Consider the following 8699-nt stretch of genomic DNA (forward strand, 5'->3'; position numbering starts at 1 on the left):
CCCCAGCTCCAGAATAATTGAGGGCGGGACGAGTCCGAACATTCCCGCACTCTCCAAGCAGACGCTGCTGTCGGAATGCGGCGAATTCTGCCTCAAACAGCCGTGTGCTGCCCTTCACTGAGCTGCAAAACGCTTCGGTTCCAGCCAAACCTCCCAGTACACGGAACAGCAGCCTCATAACACTCTTAATCTCAGTTTCTACAATTCGAGCACCAGCTTGCAGGAACATTTTTTTCACTGGAAACACCTTTAATTCGCTGATCGCCTCGGTTTGAATCATGAAATAATGCGAATCGACAATTATATAATCTTAGAAGTTTACAGCATGGAAGGAGTCCTTTTCGGCCCATCACATCCACACCGACGAAGAAATGTCCAGTTTTATGTCTATAACCCTGCACGTTATGGCATTTCAATGAACATCCAAGAACGTTTTTAATGTGGTGAGGGTTTCTGCCTCCACCACACTTTCAGGCAGTAAGTCCAAGAAACGCACACACATCTGGTTGAAGAATGTTCCCTTCTAATCCCCTTTAACCATTATACGAATTACTTTCAATTTATGCCCCCTGGTTGGTGACCCCTCTAATATGGGAAATATGCCCTTTTAATCAACATTATCTAGGCACCTCCGAATGTTATACACCTCAAAGCTGTCGCCCATCAGCCTCCTCCGTTCTAAGGAAAACAAACCCAGACTATCAAATCTTGTCCTAATAGCAAAGTTGCTCGACTCCTGGCAACATCTACGTAAATAACCTTTGTACCCTCTCCAGCACAATCACGTCCTTCCTTCAATACGGTAACCTGAACTTCACGCAGTACTCCAACTATGGCATAACCAGAATTTTTCCACAGTTCTAGCATACCCCACTTGCTGTTCTGCTCCTTCCCTCTGCCAATCAATGCAGCTTTTCCGTTTGTCTTCTGAACCAACTTGCTGGCCAGCTACATTCTGGGAGGTGTGGACATGCAATCCCTGTTCCCTGTTCCCTATGTTCCTCTATATTTCTCGATGTCCTACCAGTTCATGCGGCTTCCCTTTCCTTGTCAGCCCTCCACAATTGCACGATCTCACACGTCTCTGGATTGAATTAATGTTGCCACTGTTCTGCCCACCTTACCAGTAGATTGATATCTGCCTGCAGTCTCCAGGTTGCTTCTCCATTTTCAATTACACTGCCTATTTTACTAACACCTGAAAACGTCTTAATCATAACCCCTATATTCAAGTTTAGATCATTGATAAATACCAGAAAAAGCAATGGATCTTGTACTGAAAACTGAGGAACTGCACTTGAAACCTCCTTCCAGTCACAAAAACACACATCAAAGATGACTCTTTGCTTCCTGCCTCTGAGCCAAATTTGGCTCGAATTTGCCACTTCGCCCTGGGCTTTTACTTTCATGACTAGTCTGCCATGTGGGACCTTAGCGAAAACATTAATACAATCAATAATCCCTTCATTATATGCACTACTTCATCGAATCACCTAGTGACGTCCTCCAAAAATGCAATGAAATTAGTCAAACGCGAATCTTCCTCAACAAGTTGTGCTGACTGCCCTGATTAACCAGTGTCTTTCGAAATGTAGAACATGTATAATCGTTAAATGTTATCCTGCTTTCACGGGAAAACATCATTAATCAACTGATGATTTTCATTTGCTCAACGAAAGACATGTTAACTGAAGGAGAGTCCTCAATACAACAACTTTCTTTGCTCTGCAATTTACCTCTTAAACCTTAAACCGTTATAGGCACTGTGCTTTAGTCGTATGCTTCAAAATGTTCGTTGCTCATAACATGTATTTGAGGCTGGGGAAACAGTGAGATAGATTGTAAAGCAAGAAACTGGTTATTTGAAACAGCAAAGAAAATATACATTCTGGAAGAACAACATCGAAAAGAAATTTGGCCACAACAGCCAGAAAGACCATTAAATGCTGAGTCCCTTTCAGAAAATAATTCCTTTCCAAAACATATCTCTGACCGAAACTTCATAAAACAAAATAGATGCATTTAAAGTCATTAAACCCGAATTTTCGCGCACCCGAATCTTCTGAATCAGATGACCTTAGTTGTGCTGTCTCAATCCATGCACCCTATTAAATGTGCCAATAAATTATGTTATCACACAATAAGGGAATGGTTACAGCATGGAAGAAGGGCATTCGGCCCGTCGAGTCCATGCCAACTCTCAACTCGTCCCACACCCCGCTCATTTACCCGCAGCTGTGCAATGTTTTTCATCGGATACTTATCCAACTCCGTTTGAAAGATAAGATTGAGTCTGCCTCCACCGCGTTTTAAAGCAGTGTATGCAAGATTGTAACCACTTGCTGAGGAATGGCCACTCCTGTTCCGATGTATAAAGCCATAGAAACATGAGATCAATTCCTGCCACACTCAACACCTTGCTAAATATAGCACCGTCATTTTATGCCCATAGCACAAGCTCCTGAGGTGTGGTCCAGCTGTTGAGGTTTTAGCGCTAGTTATGTTGCCAACGCTATTTCTGCCACAGCGTTTCGATAGTGTAGTGGTTATCAAATTTGCATAACACGCGCAAGGTCCCCGGTTGGAAAATAAGTGGAAGCGTTTTGCAACCGTGTTTAATTAGTGATTGGAAAAAAATGAATAGTTCATATTAGTGGTTCAATATTAACATAGTGCTGTGTCTCACGACGCTGTTGCAGTTCAGCTGTTAGAGATTATTAAAGGATCCTGCGGCGTCACCTCGCTTCACAACAGAAAATCAAAGCCACAAACAAACCCATCGACGAATCGCTCTACCCCAGATCCAGATTGAGTGAGGGCGTGACGAGCCCCAACATTCCCGCACTCTCCGCTCAGACGCTGCCAGCAGAAAGCAGCGAATGCTGCCTGCAACAAAGGTTTACCGCCCTTCACAGGGCAGCAAAATGTCACGGTTCGAGACAAAGCTCCACGTACACGGAACAGCAGTCTCATAACACTCTAAATCTCAGTTTTCTGAGGTCGAGCCCCAGATTGCGCGATCATTTTTTCACTGGAACCAACATTACTTCGAACATCGCCTCTTTTTGCATCATGAAAATAATGCGAATCGAAAATTATATAAGCATAGAAGGTTATAGCATGGAAAGAGTCCTTTTCGGCCCATCGTATCCATACCAGCGAACTAGTGTCCAGTTTTAGGTGTGTATTCCTGCACCTAAATGCATTTCAAGTTCACATCCAAGTAATTTTGAAAGGTGATGAGTGTTTCTGCCTCCAGCACACCGTCAAGCAGTGATTTCCAGACCCCAAAAACATCTGCATGAAGAATGTTCCCTTCAAATTGCCTTTAACCCTTTAACTAATTACTTTTAATTTATGCCCCATGGTTGTTGACCCCTCTACGATTGGACGTTGGCCCTTTTGATCAACAATATCATTGCCCCTCCTAATTTTGTACACCTTAAGGCTGTCGCCCATCAGCCTCCTCTGGTCCAACGAAAACAGCACGCATACTATCCAATCTGTCCTCATAGCAAAGTTGCTCCACTCCCGGCAACTTCAATCTCCTCTGTACCCTCACCAGCGCAATCACGTCTTTCCTTCAATGATGTGACCAGAAATGCACGCAGTGCTCCAGCTGTGGCCTAACCAGAATTTTATACATTTCAAGCATAACCCACTTGCTCATCTATTCCATAACTCTGCCGAAAAATGCAACCATTCTGTATGCCTTCTTAACCAACGTATCCAACTGGAGATTAATGTGCAAAGTTAAAGCACATGGGATTGTTGGTAGTGTGCTGACATGGATTGAGAACAGGTTGTGAGACAGGAAGCAAAGAGTAGGAGTAAATGGGGACTTTTCAGAATGGCAGGCAGGTAACGCAAGGTTCTGTGCTGGGGCCCCAGCTGTTTACACTGTACATTAATGATTTAGACGAGGGGAATAAATGTAGTATCTACAAATTTGCGGATGACACTAAGTTGGGTGGTAGTGTGAGCTGCGAGGAGGATGCTATGAGGCTGCAGAGCGACTTGGATAGATTAGGTGGGTGGGCAAATGCATGGCAGATGAAGTATAATGTGGATAAATGTGAGTTATCCACTTTGGTGCTAAAAACGGAGAGACAGACTAGTATCTGAATGGTGAAAGATTAGGAAAAGAGGAGGTGCAAAGAGACCTGGGTGTCATGGTACATCAGTCATTGAAGGTTGGCATGCAGGTACAGCAGGCGGTTAAGAAAGCAAATGGCATGTTGGCCTTCATAGCGAGGGGATTTGAGTACAGGGGCAGGGAGGTGTTGCTACAATTGTACAGGCCTTGGTGAGGCCACACCTGGAGTATTGTGTACAGTTTTGGTCTCCTAACCTGAGGAAGGACATTCTTGCTGTTGAGAGAGTGCAGCGAAGGTTCACTAGACTGATTCCCGGGATGGCGGGACTGACGTATCAAGAAAGACTGGATCAATTGGGCTTGTATTCACTGGATTTCAGAAGAATGACAGAGGACCTCTTCGAAACGTTTAAAATTCTGACGGGGTTAGATAGGTTAGATGCAGGAAGAATGTTCCCAATGTTGGGGAAGTTCAGAACCAGGGGACACAGTCTCAGGATAAGGGGGAAGCCATGTAGGACCGAGATGAGGAGGAATTTCTTCTCCCAGAGTGTGGTGAACCTGTGGAATTCTCTACCACAGAAGGTTATTGAGGCCAATGCACTAAATATATTCAAAAAGGAGTTAGATGAAGTCCTTCGTACTCGGGGAATCAAGGGGTATGGTGAGAAAGGAGGAATGGGGTACTGAACTTGCATGTTCAGCCATGAAGTCATTGAATGGCAGTGCAGGCTAGAAGGGCCGAATGGCCTACTCCTGCACCTATTTTCTATGTTTCTATGTTTCTATGTTTCTAGTCACCTATCTTCAGAGATCTGTGGACATGCTATCGTAGTTACCTTTGTTCCAATAAACTCCTCAATATCCTACCAGTTGATGTATATTCCCTTCCCTTGTTCGCCGTCCACAAATGCACGATCTCACACATCTCTGCAATAAATTCCATTTGCTACTGTTCTGCCCCCTTACCGTTGATTGATATCTTCCTGCAATCTCCAGCTTTCGTCTTCATTATCAACTACTTTCACCTGAAAATTTCTTAATCATAACCACTATATTCAAGTTTACATCATTGATAAATACCACAAAAAACAATGGACCTCGCACTGAAAACTGCAGAACCCTTGGAAACATCCTTCCAGTCACAAAAACATCCATCAAACTTTGCCCTTTGCTTCCTGCCTCTGAGCCAAATTTGGAACCTATTTGACACCTCGCCCTGGATCGCATTGGCATTTATTTTCAAGACCAGTCTGTCATATGCGACCTTAGCGAAAGCATGAATAAAATCAATATTCACTACATCATACGCAAAACTTCATCGACACATCTGGTGAATTCCTCCAAAAATGTAATCAAGTTAGTCAAACGCGACCCTTCCTTATCATATCGTGCTGACTGTCCTGTTTAACCAGTGTCTTTCGAAATGTAGAAAATGTACAAACTTTCAATGCTATCCTGCTTTCACGGGAAGACATCATTAATTAACTGATGATCTTCATTTGCAAAACTAAAGCAATTTTAACTGAAGGAAAGTCCTTAATTGAATAATTTTCTTGTGCTCTGCAATTTACCTCTTAAACCATAAATCATTTTAGACATTGCGCTTTAACGGTGTCCTTCATCATGTAAATTGCTGCTAACATTTACATGGGACTGGAGAAACTTTGAGAGAGAATTTCGAGCAAGGGAATGGTAATTGTGAACCACAAAAGAAAATATACATTCTGGAAGAAGAACATCGACAACAAATGTGATCCCAACAGCCAGAAATAAGATTAAATGCTGAGTCCCTTTCAGCAAAAAAAATATTTCCCAAACATTTCTCCGACCGAAACTTCACAAAACAAAAATGATGCTTTTAAAGTCATTAATCCCGAATTTGCGCGCACCGGAATCTTGTCAATCAGATGCCTGTAGTTTTGCCGAAACAATCCACGTCCCTTTACAATATTCTGTTTTCATCCACACTATTAAATATGCCACGAACTGATATAATCACAGTCTAATGAAAATATTACAGCACTGAAGAACACCATTCGGCCAGTCGAGCCCATGACAGCTGTCAAGTAGTCCCACTCCCCTGTCATTTGCCTGCAGACGTGGATTTTCTTTTTCTTTAGATACATATCCAACTCCCTTTTGAATGATATGATTGACCACGTATAAGAAAGGAGGGGGAGAGAAAACGGGTAATTATAGACGGTTTAGTATGACATCAGTAGTGGAGAAAATGTTGGAATCAATTATTAAAGATGAAACAGCAGCAAATTTGGAAGCAATGATGGGATCGTTCCAAGTCAGCATGGATTTATGAAAGGGAATTCCTGCTTGACAAATCTTATAGAATTTTTTGAGGATGTAACTGGTAGCGTGGACAAGGGAGAACCAGTGGATGTGGTGTATTTGGACTTTCAAAATGATTTTGACAGGGTCCCAAACAAGAGATTGATGTGCAAAATTAAAACACATGTTATTGGGGGTAATGTACTGATGTGGATTGTGAACTGGTTTGAAGGCAGGGAGCAGAGAGTCGCGATAAACGGGTCCTTTTTAGAATTGCAGGCAGTGACCAGTACGGTACCGAAGGGCTCAGTGATGGTACCCCAACGATTTACAATATACATTAATGATTTAGATGATGGAATTTAGTGTAATATCTCCAAGTTTGAAAACAAATGGAACATAGCTGTATGGTAGTGTGAGCTGTGAGTAGGACGCTTAAAGGCTGCAGGATGAAGTGGACCGGTTCTGTGAATGGGCAAATGCGTGGCAGGTGCAATATAATGTGGATAAATGTGAGGTTATCCAATTTGATGGAAAAAACCCGAAGGCAGAATGTTATCTGAATGGCGGCAGATTAGGAAACGGGTCGCTGCAGCGATATCTGGGTGCCATCGTACATCAGCCATTGCATGCAGTTTCAGCAGGTGAGGAAGAAGGCAAGTGGTAGGTTGGCCTTACTGGCTGGGGAAATTGAGTATAGGAGCAGAGAGGACTTACTGTAGTTGTACAGGGCCTTAGTGAGGCCTCACCAGGAATATTGCGTTCAGTTTAGTCTCCTAATCTGAGAAAGGACGTTCTTGCTATTGAGGGAGTGCAGCAAAGGTTCACCAGACTGATTCGCGGGTTGGCAGGACTGACATACGAGGAGAGACTGGATGGATTGCGCCTTTATTCACTGTAGTTTAGAAGGATGACAAGGCATCGCCTAGAAACATATAAAATTCTGATGGTACTGGACAGGAAGATAGGAAAAATGTTTCCGATGTTGGTGAAGTCCAGAATCAGGGGATATCAAGTAAGGATAAGGATTAGGACTGAGATTATGGAGAAACGTCTTCACTAAGAGAGTGTAAACCTGTGGAATTCCCTGCCGCAGAGATGTGTTGCACACAATTCATTGGATGTATTCAAGAGGGACTTAGAAATGTCACTTCCGGCTTCAGGGATCAAGGGATATGGAGAGAAAGCAGGAAAGGGGTATTGACGTGAATGATCAGCATGCTCTTGTTGAATGGTGCTGCAGGCTTGAAGGGCCGAATGGCCTCCTACTGCACCTATTTCGTGTGTTTCTATGTTTCCTTGTTTCTATTCAGATGTTTGATAGCATTCATGTCGGAGCTGACAGAAATCAATACATTGCTGTCTGTCGCTCTTTGAGTAAAGAGAGAACCAGCTGCTGTACCACTACGGCCATGTTAGTCTGACAAAGTTTACTCTCGGAGGCGAGGCAGATAAAGACCGGTAGATATTTGCAATGAGACCGAATGTGAATACCAGGTACGATAGACTTTTGCTGCCACCACAATCTGCTCACAATATTCACACTGGCTGCAACCAATAAACGAACAGTTTGCTTCTTACCCTCGCCTTATTTTTCCAAATCTTTGCTGCCCATTTTCCTGCTGCCATAAAAAGTAAAGGACGTCCACACAAAACCAAACAAAATACACAGCAACAAAGTAACCGAGCAAAAAAACACATGCAAACCAATACTTCCTTGACAACGAAATCTTCCTCGACCAAACTGAGACATTGTGCTATAATTATCACATGTTGCTTATTTCTGCAAGAAAGTAGAGACACGTCTGATTAGTACTTGCTTAGGAGTCTCAGTACCAGGTGCACTATGCGTTTCGAATTAATATATGTTGTCGCTGCCTTCATTCAGCACTCCATTTGAATTTAAATCCTGCGCTTTCAACAACTCTCTCTGTCGCTCTCGCTCTCCCTCTCCCTCTCGCTATCCCTTTCGCTCTCTCTCTCTCTCTCTCCCTTTCTCTCTCCCTTTCTCTCTCTCTCTCTCTCTCTCTATCTCTCTCTCTCTTCTCTCTCTCCCTCTCTCTCTCTCTTCTCTCTCTCTCTCTCTATTAGTCTCTCGATCTCTCTATCTCTATCTCTCTTTCTCTCTCTCTCGCTCTCTCCACTAGCCTCAGGCCTGATTTGTAATTGCAATGGAGGCTCTAGCTTATGTTTTTAAATGTTAGCGATAGAGGACGCGAAGATAGACAGAAAACAAGGAGGAAAGGCAGGTAAAAGGAAACGTAAGATGTGCAAATGCTTCCGAGCTGTTCGATAGCATTCAAGTATGAGCTGACAG

Source organism: Pristiophorus japonicus, unplaced genomic scaffold (genome assembly GCF_044704955.1).
Source record: "Pristiophorus japonicus isolate sPriJap1 unplaced genomic scaffold, sPriJap1.hap1 HAP1_SCAFFOLD_47, whole genome shotgun sequence".
In the NCBI taxonomy this organism is placed as follows: Eukaryota; Metazoa; Chordata; class Chondrichthyes; family Pristiophoridae; genus Pristiophorus; species Pristiophorus japonicus.